Source organism: Meleagris gallopavo, chromosome 1, assembly GCF_000146605.3.
Source record: "Meleagris gallopavo isolate NT-WF06-2002-E0010 breed Aviagen turkey brand Nicholas breeding stock chromosome 1, Turkey_5.1, whole genome shotgun sequence".
In the NCBI taxonomy this organism is placed as follows: domain Eukaryota; kingdom Metazoa; phylum Chordata; class Aves; order Galliformes; family Phasianidae; genus Meleagris; species Meleagris gallopavo.
In genome coordinates, this window is record NC_015011.2 from 62,520,044 (window position 1) to 62,540,655 (window position 20,612).

Below are 20,612 nucleotides of genomic sequence, written 5' to 3' on the forward strand. Positions count from 1 at the left end.
TCCCATTGCTCCTAGAATAATGAAACCTATCTCTATTTCTATCTCTAGAACATTTCTATCTCTTGAACAAAGTCTCTTTTTTAACATATACAGGTGATACAGAACTCCAAAAGCCCTCACTTTTGTCTGCATTTTGAGAGGAGCCTTTCTGTGATTCACTGCTTAAAATGGGCAGATTCCAAAACGGTCTTTTGAAATCCTCACACCTTGCACTTACATTTGCTCAAATGATAGCCAAAAACACACCATGTAATTGGGATACTCAGCCCTAGTTCTGGTTTATGCAATAGTCAATCTTTCAGTAATGTTAGACAGTCTAACGTTGAGTTCCTCAAGGAGCTCTGCCTACAAATGAGAACATAAAACAAGTCCGAGTGCTTCTTTATCTTTGCAGCTGCGTATGGAATCACATTTCCCTCATTGCAGCAAAGCATAGAGCAGGTATTGGTACCAAGGTCTTGGTAGTGTGAATGAAAACAGCACCCTTTTCTCTCATATGCCAAGTCTAAACCCAAACAGATGGGAAACAGTAAAGGTGGATGTTCTGATGTGTTAGAAGAAGCTAAACACTATGCCAGATACCAGAAAGTCTTAGCATAAAATCATATCATAAAAAACGATGTATGAACAGGCCAAGCTGCTTGCTTTTGACATCTCTTCCACTGCTATTACTTATGTGAGACGCAAACCACCTACCCCCTAAACAAACAAAAATCCACTGACAAATAAAATCACAGTGTAAAAATGATAGAGAACTAAAGAAGTGCTTGTGCACTAGGTGGATAGAAACTTCCCTGGCAGATCTAATCACAATGCTCAATTTAAATGCACTGAATTACTTTTAAAATAGAAAATGCAACGTCTGTCCAGATGTCAGCAACATGAATCTGACAGCCATTACTACAGGATAAAGACTTTGTGGGGTTTTCTGCAGCAGAGGACAAATGTATCCCTTTAAAAAGTCTGAGACCCTCTTGCTGTGCTATCACCAGTGGGAGACACTCCCCGTGGGTTTACAGCATTTCTTAGAAAATGTCAGCATACATCCTGTCAAATTGCTACCTGAGGTGCTCTCTGTCAAGGGAGCTAACTGACCGACTACTCCCTGAATACTGAGCTTTGTGGCTTCAGAGAGAATCTGCAGCCGTATGCAATTATGATGAATTAGGAATCAGGAAGGCATCCATTTAAAGTAAGACAACATGTTTGATATGATCCTGCACTGTTCCAAATTTCACCTGGATCTTCTAGAGAAGAGTTCAAGAAATGTGTTCCATGCTATTGTTCAGAAAAAGAATGCACTTGACTCCTTGGGCAGCCCCACATAGCTGCAGTGCTCAGGTTTGGAAAGCAGGTTTGATTACAAATTGATAGATGCTCATTAAAGATAAAAATAATGAGCGAGGTGGGTGTTAATGCTGCAGTTCTCTTTGTAAGCTGTAGAGAGGTTCAAAATCTTCAGTGTTTGGCTATTGCATAGTGGAGTGGAACGTGCATGTGCAGATAGATTGAGTTCTCCAGTGTGAATGGAACCATGCTGGTTCTAGTGTTCAACTGAGGTGAAGGGAGAGTTTTGGTCAGATTCTGCCTACTGGCCCATCCTGGATTATGTTATAATGAAGTGAAATGCAAAATCTGAAAATTGATTTGCTAATTGAAGCTGCTGAGCAACAAAAACGAGTATTTTCTTGAAACTGGATTTTGATATTTTGTCTGGTTGTTTTAATTTTTAATCTTTTTTGTCCTCGAAATGCAGAATAACTATATGATGGGCAGGCCTATGAATTTTTCAGAAGACTGTTTACCATTGAAGGTGTTTACCCAGGAAAATTGTGCCTCATTTTCAGATGTTTTCAACATGATTGTGTTAGTAAAGTTGCACGTGTCCCTTTTTCACTGCTTTCTACACACAGAGATTGTGGAAATGGACCTAAGAGGAAGATGGATGGTGCTTCAAAAGGAGAAGACTGTGTCCAAACAGGTTATTTTTAGAAAACAGAACAATAGCCTCTGAAGAAACAGGAAGCAATAAATATTTACACAAAAGCGTATGAGGTAAATAAATGGATAAAGAGCAGTGTAAGCTAGGTTCTGTTCTTTGATCGTGGCTTTAATTTTTTTATTGTTGACAGACATTGCGTGGAAATCGCTTTGGGTTGTATGTGCTGTTGGTAATGCACTTAGCATAAACCACCTGGGGTATTTTTGATTCAAAAAGAGACCATGCAGATTTCTTTTGATTATTAAAAGCAAAGGTAACAGCCCATGTTTGTAATGACGAGAGGGAGATCACTGTGTTACACTGTCAGGTTGGACTGCAGGATCATTGCCTTTGTAGAAGCCTAAAATAGTGAACTGTGGGTTGGCTTTGAGGGCAAGAATTGACAAATGCAAAGCATGCATCGATGACAAGAAGAATCTCTTTCTAACTTAAAGAATTGTGTACAGTGTTCTCTTAAGCTGCACTGAATTTGCTTTAAAAATAGTAATAAATCTTACTGTTTAGGTCAAATGTTACATCTGTTGTGCATTTATATGAGAGGAATAATATTTCTTAAAGAAACGTAACATGCCACCTACCAAGGAGCGCTATCTTATTTTATAGCCTCTCTTCATACAGCTATAAAATTTTTTTACAAGTAGACCCCAGAATTAATTTTAAACAATAGCATGTGTTACCCAGAGTTATTAAGTAAATTTGTGTAGCAGTGTTTGTTAACCTCATGCTTTCTCAGGCTACTATTCACATGTATGATTTGTCTGTAAAAGAATAGAACTGATGTTTGATGTAGATGAGATCATGACAGATCACCCAAATACAATTCTGAAAATGTCAAATTAGTGAAGGTAGTGATCTTGTATTCCTTTGAGAGGGGATTGCACCAAAGCTTAGACCAGTCTTCTGGCATAGAATTCGTGAAGAGGAGATAGGATCTCCAAGCCTCCATAGAAGAAAAGATCAATCCTGCTGAAGCCCTGAGCCTGGTCTTTTTATCAGTGGAGTATTTCCCTCATGGTGAGTTGCTGAAGGAGCCTATTTGCTAGATTGCTATGTTTGATAATGCCCTTTTCTATACAGGGCACTTTTGAGAATCCTTCACAGTATCTCTAAGAGCAGTGGCAAGTGGTACATATTTATAACCAGGAGGCTGAGATAGTGTCGTTTGCCCAAAGCCATAGCAGTGTGTTGCAGCTGGCATGTGAGATTAAAATCCTGGTTCTATAAAAGTACCTGGGAGCTTTGCCATTGGCTCTCATGGAATCAGGATTTCACCCAAGAAACTCACTAGGTTCTAGTGCTTGGTTCAGTGTTAATTCCTTCCAGAGAAGCTCTGCCAGAACATAGATAATTTATGAAATTGCTTATTAATAGCAAGCTCCTCTACTGAGCTGCAATTTTTATCTATCTAGCAGTGACGTTGTTCAGTTGTAGCCTGTGTGGGTTGCTTGATGTGATGAGAAAAATGGTTCTCAGCTGTGGGATGAATGACATGCCAGCTGTCAGCTACTCTTGAGGCCTTGAAGTGAACCTAAACCTAAACGTATGGGAGCAGAACATCTCCACCACGCATCAGGGTGCTGTGAAGCTCATGGCCTCTCTGCAGGTATTAATAAACTGCTGGATCCATTGCGAAGGTGTAAGTTGCTGCCACTTTTAACAGGCTCTGAAGAGTGTATTTTTTACTGAAGTAAAACATTGTTCTCATGCCTCTTTCTGCCCTCTAACAGAGCGTTGATCTTTAGCCAAAGTTGTATTCGTAAGCTGAATTCTTACTCAAAATCCCTTAAAATAGTAATTTCTTTTAGTCAATCCCCAGTAAGGGTGACAGATGATCAGTGTTTGCTTTCTCTTGGTATCAGGTATGTTAAATGCAAAAATGAAATAATTTAATTACCTACTGGATGAAATCACTGGGACTTCAATCACTCCCATGCAGTTTCCTATGGAATTTGTTTTTCTGGCAGAGTTCAAGATACGTGGATATGTATGTGTGTACGTCAGAAAAACTCTCCGTAGTCATACAAATGAAATTCAGAATTAAAATCTATATACGTTGTCTGAAAAGGCCATACCAGAATATGAATGTCTGTTTTCTCTATTATTAAAGCTACTGGCCTTTTAATTCTCAGCACCTTGTAGAACACAGTGTGCAACAGCAACAAATAAGGGTGCCTGCAGCTTCCAAGTCTTGTGGCTCCATTCAGTATAAATAAACCACACAGTCATTTCCAGCAGGACATGCCTTGCACCTGACTCTGCTTCAAGAGATTAGGCAAGGTGCAGTAGTGGAGACAAATGGCTGTACTGTTACATAGGCATTTGACCACAGCTGTAGAGCTGACATCTGCACCTCAGCAGCGGTTGTGGCTGCGTTCTGGAAGAGCTCTGTGAGTATCAAGAAGGCAAACCTTGCCTCATGTTTTCCTCCTGCCATGAGTCTGTCTGGGTTAAATAAAACCACACCATAATGTGTCTGAATGTGTGCACAGCAGAACCACCTATCATTTCTATGAGTAGACATCTCCAAAATCCATCAACTGGAAGCGAGACTATACAGCCACATTGAATCTGGTTCTTCAGATCACGATTGCTGTTTTGCTAAAGAAAAATCAATTCAATTTGAGCAAATCATAGCTGTTTACCCTATTTTTTTGTTATTTTTTTTAAGAAAGACTGATTGTCTTCATTATGGGGGAAAAAAACAGGCTAGCCTAGATAGAAACCATGCCCAAGAAATCCCCAAGCATGGAAAGGCAAGCATGAAAACTGCCCCAAGGAAGAGTTGCTACTTGTGACATTCAGTTGCAGAATATCCAGCCCACAGAACTGTTGATCAGACAGATCACTGAGTGTCCAGGCAGCCTAAGGTAACGAGGCTGCTAACTTTCTCCCACTGAGCTCTTCCTACCTGCAAGCACAGCTATGTTCAGAACCCCAGCCTTCTGAGCCAGCAGGAACAAAGGCCTCTCCTGATTGCCGAAGGCCATTCTGCTGTCTCAGGCTGTCTCAGAGCTTGTGGTTGTTTCCTCCTCACTGTTACCTGGGCATATTTGATTGATTAATGGGATTTTCTATTACTGACTGATTGCATACTGAACAACCACTGCCACTGCATGACTAAAGTGGCAGCTGTTTGTGGTTGCAAATCTTGTCTTTCTGCCCCTTACAGAGAGGTAGAGGTGACTGCTTCTATTTATCTCCCGTCTACCCTCACTGGATTTTGTTATCATCTCACTTTTCTCTCTGTTGCAGTGATCTTCAGGGGCATGAAAGTCTTGTAGACCTTCAGCTTCTGCTTTCTGTAAGCAGACTCATTTAGCTGTGGCTCTGGTTTCCTCCTCTCACAGGCATTCACGTGCACAACCTCCTCTCACACGCATGTCTTCCCCCTCTCCCATGCGCTGCCCTTGGGGGTGGCTGCTGTTTGCAGCTCTGCTGTACTGAATTAGGAAGGACTGCAGAAGAACAAAGCCAGATTTTTCTGCTGCTAAATACTGCCACAGAGCATAGATTAGTAACCGTGGGATTCTCTTATTCTGTTACTTGCTGTAGATGAACTATTGTGTTAAAACGTCTTAAAGCAGATCTTGAGCAATTTTTTTTTCAGTATTTCAGTGCCTAATTACTGAATAGGGGCCTGACTGAATGAAATTCCGTAACTGTACAGCAGGTTGGGGAAGATACAGGAAACATGAGGCAAACAAATCCTAGCTTAAAGACAACAGGAAAAAGAACTGCTTTATTTATTATCTATAAGTAGCTTATAGCTTGATATTCTTGCTCTGTTTCTGAGGAAGACAGAAAAAAAAGTGTTAAATTTTCTTTCACTTTTCATTGGGAAGGGAGTTGCAGTTGACTTTTAACTCCAGATTTTACTTTCTGCCAGTACTGCTGGAGAAAATAAAAGCTACTTAAACATAATGTCAAAGGACATATGCTAGTTTATTTTGCTGCCATCTCTGTGGCTTTCATCCAAGGTCACTCTTATTATGGGAAGCCTGAGCCCAAGATTTATTCTGCTGCAGGAGATTGCCTAACAGGACGCTAACAGAATTTCCGAAGCTGTATGAAAACACTGGAAAGCATTTTACCTTTTTCTGGATGGTTTCTATTTCACAAAGTAATTTTTTTTATGTTACCATTTTCTTACTGTTTATTATAATATCTTCTTTTTGGTTAAAGACAAATAGGGGAAAAAATAACCAGCTATAGGTATGATCTTTGAAGACACAAATTGGCGACTGCTAGTGTATGTAGCTCAAATGGGGAGATAAAAAGAAAGAAAGGGAAAAATAAAAGAGACACAACACCTGATTTTGGGCACTGAATTTAGGAAGCTTATCTTGTTAGGTTTCTGTAGTAGAGGAGGCAAGAGCCAGAGGTGTGCTTCTAAGCCATCAGCTGCTCTAAATCACTCTATGGGAAAACCTACTTTCTTTTGTTATAAAGAAAGCTCAGGGGAATGAACCATCCAGGTCAGGTGTGTAAGTGTGCTAACATGAATACACCTCAGGTGATTTTATTTGGAGGAGAAAGAGAAACAGGAGGATTATAACCATCTGATTAGAGAAGAGAAAGCCTCTGCTTTTTGTTTGCTGATTTGCAAGTGTGCAGTCAGTTTTGCTGACGTTTATACATGAGAGATTCTGAAACATGGGAGTAATTTGATGCATATGCTTTGCTTGCTAGAGTAAATTACAGCCTTTCCTTGCCCAGGAGCTGAGCTATAGTTTTTCTTCTGTTTCATAGTGTGATACGTTGCTTTAATTGCACCATCTATTGTGACATTTTTGATGCTTTTCATTTTTGTCTTTCAATGTGGGTGCTCCAACACGAGTGAATGACACTACAGCGTTCAGAAAGCTTGTCAGGCTGCATTCAGGTCAGCACTTCGTCAGTGACTGCTGTGAAAAATAGTCAATGAACATCAAAGTTGTAAGACCTTGAAAAGGCAGTCAGGAGGAGCAGCCTGGAAGTCTGCAGAACAGAAGCACTTAAAGGAAGGTATGGTTCTGATCAGGGATGACTAAATGTGGCAAGCCTCTCTGCATGTGTTGTCCAGATCCGGACTCTACATTGGCCATTTGCCTATCCTTTAGAATTAGAAGAAAGAAAGAAAATGTAACTCATGGGGCAGAGTATGCTATGCAGTGGGAGTTTTTGTCAATTTATATTACTATCCCTGCGTGAAAACTTAGAACCACAGAACACTTAAAGCTGGGAGGGTGTTTGGGAGGACACTAGTCAACCTTCAACAGAGTCACCTCTGAAATCAGATAAGATTGTTCAGGATTTCATTTAGCCAGTCTTGTTGCACTTTCTGTAGGCTGGGCATTTGGAATAGCAGAATAGCTTGGGTGGGCTGTGTGTGCAGAGATGATTAAGAGGGCAGGTGTTCTTGTCTTGTTCAAAATGTCATAATGGCAATAATCTTGAATGAAGTGGCCCTGCTTCAGACAGTTAGAGGATAATTAGAATTTGCATTTGAAAGGAAATGAGCAGAAAAAGTACTAGGCATTAGGCATGAGTCCCACTGCCATGCAATTTCTAACCCTGGAAACTACGGCTTGCTTTGAAGTACCGTTAGCTTCAATTGAACAGTCCAAGAGCTCGAGCATGAACTAAAGAGGTCATGTATGGAAGTGCTCTATTAGAAATGCTGGTGTGTGGGAGGTAAGAATCAGACTGTGAATGGGAGAATCAAATAGCCTAATGTTGCAGCAGTGATCATTTTTAAGTCTCTCTACTCATGCACTCATCTGAGCAGGCATACACGGCTTCTCTGCAGACAAGTTTGACACTGTTGTATTATATCGACTTCTGACAAGTTACTGATGATGAGGAGGAGGTATAGAAGGAGAAGCTACTTAAGAAATCAGCAGTGGATCTTTGAATTGCAAAGTTTCAGCAGGTGTCTGGTGGACTCTGCTTGCTGAAAGAAGTAGGTTGCTCATTCACAACAGAAGAATGTGAGAAGGAGAAACTGCACACTGATGAAGGGTCTAAGCATGAGGGAATCAGAAGAATGAAGGGATTTCTGAAGTTTTTAGGGAAATGGGTTGTGACCTCTGCCTTAAGCTTTTCCAGGACAGCAGGGCCAATTGATGAGGGCTACATGGGGAAATACAGGCTTTCAAAGTTTGAGAAATGCACTTGCAATCATTTACTTCGCATTACTGCAGTGAAAAGGAGAGGTGCACTCATGACTGGAATGTCCTAGTGTGGATGATAGATAGCTGCAATAACAGCACCTTCAAGTCTGAAGCTCTGCCATCAAGTTTTTATTTCTTTGTGATGGTACACCAATTAAAAGGCACAGACACATCGTTTTCTTATGGGTGTAGTGGAAAACCGGGCAGAAGAGAGAAAGCTGCCGGAAGGTCTGAGATCAAAGTGTAGCAGTGAGGCAGAGGAGACACCCAGGTACACACAAGTTTAGGGAGAAAATGCAGAGCTGTTAATACAGGATCCATGTTTTTGCTTCTTGGCAATTTAGACTACTGGAATTCTCTTCCAGATTCCTACTGTTACTTTTGAGAGAGTTACCAAACCCAGGTGACTACCACAGAGCAGAACCTACCAAGCTCTGCCAAAACACACCCAAGCCCAGCGCTTCCCCTGTGGCTCCTCTTCACCTGGGAGCGCGGCCGGCGGGGACACGCGTGGGCAAGGCGGGAGCGGGCGGGCGCTGTCCGCGGTGCTGAACGGCGGCAGGCCGCGTCCTTGTGCAAGGCGGGGGCAGCTCAGCAAGTGCTGGTGGAAGCAATGGGGAGACCTGGCCTTCCGTCCTGCTGCTTCTGCTGGGCACTGATCACGGGCTTGCTGTAGGCTTCCTGCTTGGTGTTGAGAGGGTTGGCTTTTCTGTAATTTTTTGTCTACAATCTCTGTCATTTCTCAAATAGCATGTCCTTGTAGCCCACTGCAAACCAGAGATTTTCACAATCACAGGTATCTCTGAACATCTCCAGCCAGGCTCAGGACTACCTTTCCTATTTCCTTGCAGAAAGCTGCTGTTACTGAAATAACTATCCACTCAGCTGAGCACAGTGGGGAGTTCTACAAAAGATCGTGCTTCTGAAAATGACTGTGCTACACCAAAACGGGGAGCAACTACACCTATCCCATCCTAGCACATTAACTAAGAGAGCTGTAAAACCTGAATCTTTAAAATCCTGACTGAACAAATATAACAAATATAACAAAAATAACAAATATAGCTGAGCCATGCTCTTGATTACAATACTTGATTGCCTAGAACTGCTTACAGTAGCTAAAAATATCTGACATATTCAAACCACCACCGACACATCCAGAATATAATACTGGATGCCACCCACTGGCTTGAAACATTTTTTCACCATGTGCCTGCTTTGCTACAGGAGCCAGAACACAGGGAGAAAGATGGTGAGTGGTAACACTGAAAAAAAGTCTTCCTTATTACTTATCTGCTTGTTGTATCAGTTAAGTACTACAAAACAGAACCACAAAGTGTGATTATTTCAATTGGTGTGATCTCTCTGATGGTGCTGGATGCTGCTTCAAGTTTGACATTTCCTAGGGAAGCCTGATAGCAAAAGGTAGGTTTTGCTGGTATTTCTGATGCTATAGTTTGGTCTATAGCAACATTTGGGTTCATAAGGTTGTATTGGGCTCAACTGAAAACAACTAACATTTATATACCTAACATTTAATAAATAGTAATAGATTTATTTTTCACTTTGTTGAAGTGTTCATGAGTTGCTTCTGGCAGAGTATGTATGCCAGGAAGATTTAAGGAAGAAGAAATCTTAGCATCCAGCGTCAGCTTGATTCTCCAGGCCAATTGAGCATCCAAGGAAGCAGTATCTGAGAGAAGAAAATCCTAAGTCTCAGAACACATTTTTTTTGGTGCTGTAACCTCCATTAAACATCTTTTTCGGCAGTTTTCTGAAAGGCCCTTGTTAGCAATCCAGGTTACTTTTTTTTTCCCCTCCTGCTTCTACCTTTATCCCACATTTGGCCTGATAATTATGTAACTCAGGGAATGATGGAACGCCTTTATTCAATATCTTGATGCTCAAGAGCTTTTCTTCAATATGTGTCATCACCTTCACTTGCAGAATGGGTATTAAGTTTCATTTACAACAAGATTGCTTTTAGCATAAAGGCCTGTCCTCAGGATTATGAGCTTGGGACGTTTTCTCAGTATATATTAGAATTCATATAATTCATACAGTGGCTGTAAAAAGAGACAACCCATCTTGCCTGTGCCAGACAGAACTCATTTCTGCAATTGATGTACCATCATCCAGTCTTTGCCTGCAGGTCTATATTCTGTGTTTGGGAAGTGCCAACCATAGAGAAAAAGCAGCAGAAGCAGAGTACAACCATTTATATCCTTCTGCAGTAAAACACAAGAAGTATTTCCAGTTACATGCCAGAAATCATGCCACAGGATTTTTATCATGTATGATTTCTAATCCCATGATCCTCGGGAATGTTGTAAATTTTTATTTTTATTTTTATTTTTATTTTATTTTAAATAATGGGCACTTTTAGGAAGATCAGGTTCAGGTAGAGCTCAGCTAACTATCAAGTCCCCATCCCTGGAGGTACTTTAGTGATGTGTGGATGTGGCATTAAGAGACATGGTTTAGTGATGGGACTCAGGTCAGGTTGATAGTTGAATTTGAAAGCCAAAAAGGGTCTTTTCCAACCTAGACCATTCTATTATTTTAATTTTGTATGTCACCAATTTTTCCATTTGTAATTCCCAAAAGGGCAGATTTTTTGTTATGTTGCATTGTACGAGCCAACGCATACAAGAGAGATTTAGGTTTCCTCTCCTTTGCAGTATTTAAAGCTTAATTGATGATGCTTGCAGAGAAGTACCAGATTTAAATCCAGGTGAAAAAATTTGTCATGCCAGCATATTTCTTCCAAGTGGAAGAGATTTTCATTGAAGTAGAGCAATGTATGTTACCTATAATCAGGTCAGAAGACTAATCTTTTGTCTATATAGAGATCTTAGACATGGAGCACACCCAATTGCCCTGCAAACTATCTCAGTGTAACACTTCTTTTCCAGAAACATTCAGCTCCTAGTTCTCCTGGTCTCTACTGCAACTAGACCCCGAGAAACACAAAATGGGCTTTTTTTCTTGTAGAGCAGGAAATTGCTAGATTCTGTATTAGCACAGAAATGACAGATTGATGGAGCCCTCTCTATGCCCCCCTGTGATAAAGAGTTGTAAGGATTACCAGTGAATTTATCAATGGCTTCTTCTGCCCAAGAGAATCCCAGCCTTAACACTAAGCCACAAATATTCTGGTTTTAGAAACACATATGTAGGTAATGTGTCTGTGTTACCAGAGAGGCAGTGGAGCAGCTGCGGCAGCCTGTGTCTCAGCCTGGTGAATGAGGACAAAGCTCTGAGCAGAAAGTTGGATTAGATGACCTGCAGAGATCTCTTTCAGTCTAAATTATTCCACGACTCCAATGCAGCTGCCTGAGCACACAGCTGGACCTAAGGGTTGCTTGTACAGCCAGTGCTGAAGCCAAAGCTGCTGCACCTGCAGTTGGGCAGAGACTCCAAGTAGCGCTTCTATTTCTCCTGATGAGTGTGGAAGCACTCAGAGCTTTTTTGGGGGGGCTGCCTTGTGGTGTGGCAGTCTGAACACTACATTCAGTGCCTGCTGTCCTGACACACCTCTGCTACCTCCTGTCACCATGGATATGGCTGGATTACTACCTTACAGCAGCACTTGCACCAGAGAAGTCAGACAGATCCCCTTTGGGCAGAGCTGGTGCTTTGAAAAAGGCTCAGGAAGCTCCAGATATGAAAATTGCGGGCCCTCTGCCAGCACACCTGGCAATCCCCGACCCTTCACTGCCAGCGATTCGTTGTGTTTCTGTGGGGTCTCTGGCTGTACAAGCCAGTGCCAATTTATTCTGTGGGCTGTCCTCTTTACTGGAATCCAGATTTCACATGCCCCTTTCTACAGCTTCCAAACAAGATAAATCATGCCAGGCTTTCGCCCTTGTCTTTTATTCCTACAAATTGATTTTTTTCAGCGCTGTGTGCCATGAAACCTCCTTGTAAATAGGCAGTAACTGAAAGAACAGGAGTTCCTCTCAGTTGTACATAAACCAAGTCTGGACCCGACCAGTGACAGTTATAGAGGCAGGTGGCTTGTTGAATAATATGCTCAACTGCAAACTGTGATACTAAATGTCAGTCTAGGAATGCCATAAATCTTATGTAAAAAAGTGCTCAGATTGTTTTGTATTTCAACATGCTAGCCCAAAATTCCACACATAAGAAAAGAATAAACAGCGTGGGTGGCATAATTGTTACATTTTTACATCCCAAACATACGCTCTTAGCAATCAAGACCTCATAAATTTTACGTCTATGCTTGTCAGAGTTGCTTTGGTTCTCAGCAAAGGGCTTTCAACTGTGCTGGCCCTTCTCCAGAGCTGTGATGTTGCCTGCACCGATGTCTGCAGACTGGGGGGCTGGTAAAATGCTCCTTACAAAATGTACAGCTTCTATCAGTGAAAGGCAGAACCTGACAGGTAGGAATTGGTCTTGTTGCCCTTTCAGCTGAGACCTCCTTTGCTAATCACCATCTCTTTGTATTTGATTCTTGCCTCAAGCTGTGGCTGTCCAACAGCTTAGTCCAGCCCATCCAGCCCTTTGCAGTCCATGCTGCTCCCATATTCATTTCATCTATCAGTCCACTGCCTGACTGGCATCTGGAAATCCCACCCTCTATAGGAAGAGCCCTTTTGTAGTAGCACCTGTGTGAACAGTGTCACCAGATTTCTAAACTTTGCTTCAGGTTCCCTTCCTGATGTGCAAATAGGACTTTACAAAGCTTCTGAGTGGGAGGGCTTCTTGCAAGGGTTTCAATTTATTTTGGTTTTATACGACTTGCTTGTTTGCTTTGCCACATGTCTTGCTTTGATTTTTTTAGCCTCCCTGGTACTGTCCAGCTGCCAAAGCCAAGATCCAATAGGTCCTCATCACTGCTCAAAAGATAACTTCATCACGGGCTGCACACTCACTGCTGGCTGGCTGTACTCCTTCAGCTTGGCCTGTGGAAGTTCCTGCTTTCTTCACAGCAAGCCACTGCCTTGCCTTGGCCTTTGTGGGAGATGATTTTCCCTTGCTGAAGCTTAACAAATACGGCACTTGTTTGATGTATCTCTAATGATAGCAAAATATGGGGAAATTGGGAGTTGTTGGGCAACCCTAAATGGACTTGTTCTGAAATCCTATTTTCCTTCTTTTGCAGAAAGCAGATTTCATATCGATAAGTCTCTCCCTTAACTATGGTGGACCCACCACAGGGATGAATGTCATATTTACAGAGAAAGAGAAATAACAGGAAGAATTATGTCGTGTGGCAGTTTTTCATTGCGGTGAATTTAAGATACTCAGTTTACACCATTATAACTCTACAAAAATGACAAAAAAAAAAAAAAAAAATCACTTCCAAAGCCCAGACTTTTCTTATCTCTCAAGTACAAAGATCAACCTTTTGTGAAATGTTCATGTTAAACCTTGCCTGCAATTTGGCAGGAGTTTAGGGAGGAGAGAAGGAAATGGTCTGGAAAGACAATCATGATTTAAGAAGCTGTTCTCAAACAAAGCGGCCTCATTCTTTTATTTCTATTTATCTAGCCTGTCTTTCAGAGAGCATTTTTTGGCTATCAAAACATATTTATTTAGATCTTTCTTTTATGTAATTGAAACCTTGTCAGCCAGTTCCTGACTTGTAAGTACTTGATTCTGCAACCATAATATTCTCTTTCCATAGTTTTGTATACAATTTTCTATGCTTGGTCTTAGGAGCAAATTGAAAAAACAGGTTTCCCACCATATGGAGCCATATGTACTCTCACAGGGTCAGCAAAATGGTTGAGCTATTCAGACTGAGATTTAGCAGAGACCTCCACTTGAGCAAAGTGTACAGCAGAAGCAAAGAAGAGCTCTTCACGCTGGCAGGGTGGTCTGCAGCCCACAAATGTCAGTGGTGGGCACCATGCGTGGTCAGCAGTGGGTCTGCAGAGTTGCATTAAACATCAAAATAAATGTAAGTTAAAGGTGGAATGTTCTATAACAAGACCATTCACTGTGCTGTGGGCAAAAAAACAGTGAAGGTTCTGGAGCACAGGTCTTATGAGGAGTGGCTGAGGGAGCTGGGATTATTCAGTCTGGAGAAGAGGAGGCTCAGGGGAGACGTTATCACTCTCTACAGTGACCTGAGAGGAGGTTGTGACAAAGTTGAGATTAACCTCTTCTCCTGCATAGCTAACAATAGCACTAGAAGGAATGGCTTTAAGCTGTGCCAAGGGAGGTTCAGGTTGGATATGAGAAAAAATTTATTCTCCAAAATAGTGAGGTGTTGGAACAGGCTGCCCAGGGACGTGATGGAGTCACCGTCCCTGCATGTGTTCAAGAAACGTGTGGATATGACACTGTGGTTAGTGGGCATGGTGGGGATGGGTTAGTAGTTGGACTGGCTGATCTTACTGGTCTTTCCAAACTTAGTGATTCTATGCTTTTATGATTTTACTGTGAACCACTGGAATATGGGGTTTGGGAACCTTTGGCCTGTTAGGCCAACCTCTAGACAAAGGTGGGCCATACTCCCTGCTGGGGAGCTCTTCAGATGGCTGAACAATTTGGGGTCTGCTTTGAGTTACAGTGGAAGAGTGCACACACAGAAAACCCTCCTGTCTCACCTCCTGTCAATCACCTTGTCTCTTGTGAAGGTGGTCTTTTCCTTCTAGTCCACCATCTAGGTGTCATTACTGAGAGTGAGGTGACAGGATAGATACCATCTGCGCATGGTGCTGTTCTGTCTTACACCACAGAGAGACCCTCCTTACCTGAGATAAGCAATTACAGAAAAGCCTTTCTTGGTCCTTGTCTCTCCTTAAAGTAGAAGTGGGGTGATGGCCCTTTTAACTCCAAAGGTCAGGTCCACCCTAAATGATCTACAGACTCTTCACACACTAAGAGACTATCTAGTCCAACTACCACCAATATTTCCCCACTAAACCATAGGACAGCATTTAAATGTTTCTTGAACACCTCCAGTGACAATAACTCCACCACCTCCCTGGGCAGTCCATTTCACTCTTTCAGAGAAAAAAATTTCCTAATATCCAACCTGAATCTCCTACGGAGCAGCTTGAGGCCATTCCCTCTAGTTATCTTAATAGTTGTGCGGGAGAAGAGGTCGACACCCACCTCACCACAACCTCCTTTCAGGCAGTTGTAGAGAATCATAAGGTCTCTCCCGAGTCTCCTCTTCTCCAGACTGAACAATCCCAGTTTCCTTAGCCACTCCCCATAAGACCTGTGCTCCAGTCTCTTCACATCTTTGTTGCCTTTCTCTGGATATGCTCCAGGGCCTCAGTGTCTTTCTTGCAGTGAGGGGCCCAAAACTGAACACAGCACTTGAGGTGCAGCCTCACCAGAACCGAGTACAGAGGAACAATCACCTCCCTGCTCCTGATGGCTGAACTATTTCGGATGTTAGCCAGGATGCCATTGGCCTTCTTGGCAAAATTTGCAAATCATTTTGCAGTATTTTCTGTATTTGAGTAAGCATCTGAAATGAGTGCAGCCCTGCCTAAGCAAAGGAATGAGTGGGGCAGCTTTCTTGTTCCCCCTTTCTGCTCTTTTCTGAAGTTTGCTACTCACCCATATTGCTGCCTCTGTGGGCCTCTGAACCCAGCCTGCCTCAGCAGTTGTTGCAGTCACAACATGGTTGTGTGACAGAATGCTTATAGCACCATTAAGCAGTTCCTTACAAATGGATCTGTAAGAATCCCCTGTGGGTTTCCTGCATACCGTGTCAGAGCGCAGAGATCACCCACTGCAGCAGAACATGCCAGTGCTGGCACAGCTGGGTAACTCAGGGCCAGTGCAAAGCCAACAGCTCAGTGTGAGCTGCTGATTTAGGACTGTGGATGGATTTCCAAGGCAGCAGCATATCCATTTCTGGAACACAACATAACACTTCCTTTCAGTGTTCTGAATTCTTGCTTCAAAGCTCTGAATTCTTACTTCAAAGCTTTGAGATACTCTATATAAGGCAGTTGGAGTCTTTGGTTTTAGGGAAACTGGTTTTCCCTAAATTTATCCTAAAAATTCCTGGATTGCTTTTGTGGAAACTGTCTGAAAATACATAGCCTGAGGCAAGCACATTAGAGGGAAAATTTCTGCCTGAACATTGAATGTTTGGCAGTTGTGAACAACTGAAATCATAGTCTTATAAAAGGAAAGATGAGGCAAATTTAACTGTTACCATCTGTGCCAGGTGCGTGCCTACAATAATGTTTCTGGGTGGGTAGACAAGTAGTATGTATAAGTTCATGATACATCCTTTCTCCTCAGGAACCAGCTTTAGTCTGGTAAAAACTCATTGAAGTCCATGGAATTACAAGACCATAAATCTAATTTAACATTGGAAATTGGGCCCTATAGATGTGCTCTGTGTGTGGTATCAATCTATTTGCAGTGTATATATAAATAAGATTTGTGGTGAAATGAGAAAAACAAGCTGCTTGTACATCATCTAGGAATGAGCTCTGTGTTGTGCTTAATATTTTCCAGAGACAAACGCGGTGAAAGACTTATCAGAAACACTGGCTGAAATGAAGATGTTGATCCAAACATCCTCATCATACTTTATCTTAAAGCCAAAGCAAAAATGAGATGTCCCAGTGGGTGTAGGCCATAGTAACATTGCTTTTTATCATTATTATTATTATATTCAGATGTTGGTTGTGTTTACAATTACAGTGCTGGCAGACAGACCCTATTAGAACTGCCAAAGCTGATCATCTAGCCCCAGATCTGATCATATTACTGAGAGCACGGTCTGGGATTTTACAGTGGCTTGAGACAATTTGACTCTTTCTTCCTCGACAGCTCATCTAAGAGTGAGGCACAACATGTGTTTTAATGGGCCTCCACCTCTTGCTTGGATCCTTCTAGGTGGCTGTCAGGCAGACACCAAGCAAAGCTGGTGGCTTTTTGCTTGTGGAAGGAACAGCTCACAGGTAGCCTTACAGATTCAGCAGGTAAGTGAGTTCCAACTCAGCATCTGTGAAAGATAAACAAGGGCATTCTTTCCCATTATGGCATCCTTTCTGTAGCAAAAGGAGTTGTGGAGAAGGAGAAATGGCTGATGAGCCAATATATGTCATTTCTCTGTGGTTAGGCTGATTATTTTTCTGTCCCATTGTATGGGAACTGCTGAATTATGGCCTGAACCTCTGACTGATCACCTGAGGCAAGCAATGAGTTAGCCATGGGAGGAAGCTGCACCTGGCTGCACCTCTCCTAGGCCCCATTTAAGGGCTGACTACCAGTTGGGAAGGATCTCTGGAGATCCACTTCACTGGAGTTTTACAAGTGAGCCCAGGATACAAGTAAGCATCCTGTCTTTTCTGCTTTGGTGTAATAGCTACGTAGCCAAGCTCTCTGGTATACCTCATAACTATAATATCTTGTATGTTCATTGATTGTACACCCATGCCAACAGCGGTTGCATAGTGTGTACTGCATCCAAAGGGCAAAGTAGGCCTACTACTGAAATAGGGCAAAAGATATCCTTCAGGCAGATCTAGCAGCCAGTACTTCAGTGAGTTTCTACTATATACTCTGTTCCTTGGAACTCACTGAATGAAAACATAGAAATGAGCAGGTTCTCTTCCTCTCTGTAAAGAAAGAGAGGCACTTTAGAAAGCAAGGTTTTCAGATTATTTCAGATTATTTGCAAGCAGAGCCAAGTAATCAGGAATGCTAAGTGAGTGACCATGTGCAAAAGGATTATTCCAGTGCAATGTCCTAGGGTAAAAGCAAAGTGAAGCTACTTGAACTTAGATCTAGGCTCCCACAGAAAGGCTGTTTTCTACTATAGGAATGAGTCCCAGCAGCTGAACATTAAAGATCATTTAAAAGACAGCCCAAAGCATCAAGCTCCTGCTTATCACATCTCAGAACAGGAGCTCACTGGGCTTTGTAAGTGCATCGTTCTCCATCTCACAAAACAGGGAGATCACAAAAACTCCCCCTTTATCTTACAGGACTTAGTGCTGGAGACTGTGGGTCAGGCTCAGCTCAGGGAAAGATGTTTCCTATATCCCAGCTGATTTTGCCAAGCACTTGGTCACTAAAGTGATCTGTGAGAACATCATCTTTCCTCGTTGCTGGCAAGAGCTATTGCAAATGGAGCTCCTCTAAGGGAGTTTATTTCGATGAAGTTGGAATGTAAGTTTATGCTTTTCTTCTGCAGAAACTACTTGTAGACGCCCTGGGGGTTTCAAGATAACTGAAATTGCCTTTTTAATGGTTAAATTGTTCACTCAACATCTGCATTGTTATTTTGGTTTCATCTGGGATAGAGTTAAATTTCTTCTTAGTAGCTGGTGTGGTGCTGTGTTTTGGATTCAGGATGAGAATAGTGTTGATCACACATTAATATTTCAGTTGTTGCTGAGTAGTGTTTACACTAATTCAAGGACTTTTCTATTTTTTCACACTGCTCTGTCAGCGAGAGGGCTGGGAGTGGGCCCAAGAAGCTGGGAGGGGATAGAACCAGAACAGCCGTTCTAAACTGGCCAAAGGGATATTCCATACCAGATGGTGTCATGCTGAACAACAAAACAGGAAGGAGTTGGCTGGGAGTTGGCCACTGCTCAGAGTTTGGGTTGGGCATCAGGCAGTGGGTGGTGGGCAATTGCGATACATGTCACTTGCTTTGTTTATAGTTTTATTGTCATTATTATTTCCTCTTCTTTTTCTGTCCTATTAAACTGTCTTTGCCTCAGATCATGAGGTATACTGGTCCCCGCCATTTCTGGAAGCAAGGTTACCCAATAGAGCTGATACAGTTCTGCCAGTTCTCTCATACCTGCAAGATCGTCTACCCTGCTTTGAACTCAGAAAATCTTGGTTTTGGGACATGCAACTCAGCACGAGGGAGAGAAAGCTGTGGAAGAGGAATAGAGGAGGGTGAGAAGAAACAGAGATTGTTCTTAGAATTTTCTGAGTGGAAAGGACACTCAGACCATCGAGTCCAACTCCTGTCCCCACACAGGACCATTCAAAATCCAACCCTATGTCTGAGAGCAGTGTTTCATCTCCCAGTGGCCCTTGACCTCCAGCACTTGGGGCCGTGCCCACCACCCTGTGGTGCAGCCCCTGTTCCTGACCCCCAGCTGCCCTCCCCTGACTGCTCCATGCCGTTCCCTCGGGCCCTGTCGCTGTCACACAGAGCGGAGCTCAGCACTGCCCCTCCACTCCCTATGAGGAGCTGCAGCCACCATCAGGCCTCCCTCAGCTCCTCTGCTCTGGGCTGAGCAAATCCAGGGCCCACAGCCACACCTCACACACCTTGTCCCCTCCCATCTTTGTAGCCTTCCTTTGGACACTCTCTCACAGTTTTATGTCCTGCCTATACTGGGGCACCCAAAATGCACCCAGTGCTCAAGGTGAAGCCACACAGCACAGAGCAGAGTGGGACAAACCTCACCTAGTGGCAGTGCTGGCCCTGATGCACCCCAAGGCTCTGTTGGCCTTTTTGGCTCCAGGGCGCACTGCTGGCTCAGATTCAACTTGCTGACAAACAGAACCCTTAGGTCCCTTTCCTGGGGCTGCTCTCCAGCCTCTCAATCCTCCATCTGTACATTGATCCCGGGTTGTCCCACCCCTGGTGCAGAATCCAGCACTTGCTCTTCTTCATGCAGATGGCAACCAACTTTGAATTTGCCAAGGTTTTGGGGCAACGCCACTCCGCACTCAAGGGAGTCAACACTTCTCCCATTTAGTATCATCCACAAATTTACTGAACATAACTTCCAGATCTTTACTGGAGTAATAGATTGGCCATTATTGTGGCCATCTTCTGGCATAAGAAGAAATTTACATTGATCTCTTTCTGGCCTCTGGAGGAAGGTGGATCCTTCACCAAAGGAGTTCAGTCTTCAGGGGAGCAGCAGTGAACCTGAGTCAGTGGATGTTGATCCTCCTGAACGCGATGTCGAGCCTATGGAGGTGAATCTGCCTCCAGAGGAAGAACCAATGGAGGTGGATCCATCTCCATCCAGGCAAGGCAAGCATTATAACACCATGCTTGCTAAGAGACATTGCCACATACATTGGCAGACACCAGGGGCTCTCAATTTCCATCTCGGTGTTGAAACGTCATCATCTGCCAGAGTGCCCCAGCGCCAGTTGCTGCTCCTTTGCCTTTTCTTCCCTGTCCCAAATCTTCATCCTCTCTCACTTCTTCTTCTTCTTAGCTCTGAGGAAAAGTGAAGGACTTGAACTGGGACTGGTGTCCTCTAGCTGCTGTGCTGGGGACATCAGGAAGAGTTCAGCAGAGGGCCCTGAGCTCCCTGCAGCCTCCAGACTCTTCTGTGTGAACTGAAAGGGAGATATCTGTGAAGTCCCATTCTCCAAGTTACTAATCCTTGATTATTTATGCTCCCCAGAATCAATTTTTGGCTTCCCTTTGGGGAAGATGAGTGTGAAAGATGTTCATCGTAACTCTGCTGGTGTTGTTCCAACAGTTTTTTGTCATGGGCAGTTCAGGCAAACCT

The 20,612-nt window shown here is 43.0% G+C and overlaps 1 long non-coding RNA gene across 1 annotated transcript; it reads left to right on the forward strand.

Moving 5' to 3' along the window:
* The first annotated feature begins 17,397 nt into the window (after positions 1–17,397).
* On the forward strand, positions 17,398–19,257 carry LOC109368180. Its single transcript, XR_002115950.1, has 3 exons — positions 17,398–17,438; positions 18,096–18,279; positions 18,840–19,257. It is a non-coding gene; the product is annotated as an uncharacterized LOC109368180 (long non-coding RNA).
* The last annotated feature ends 1,355 nt before the right edge of the window (positions 19,258–20,612 follow it).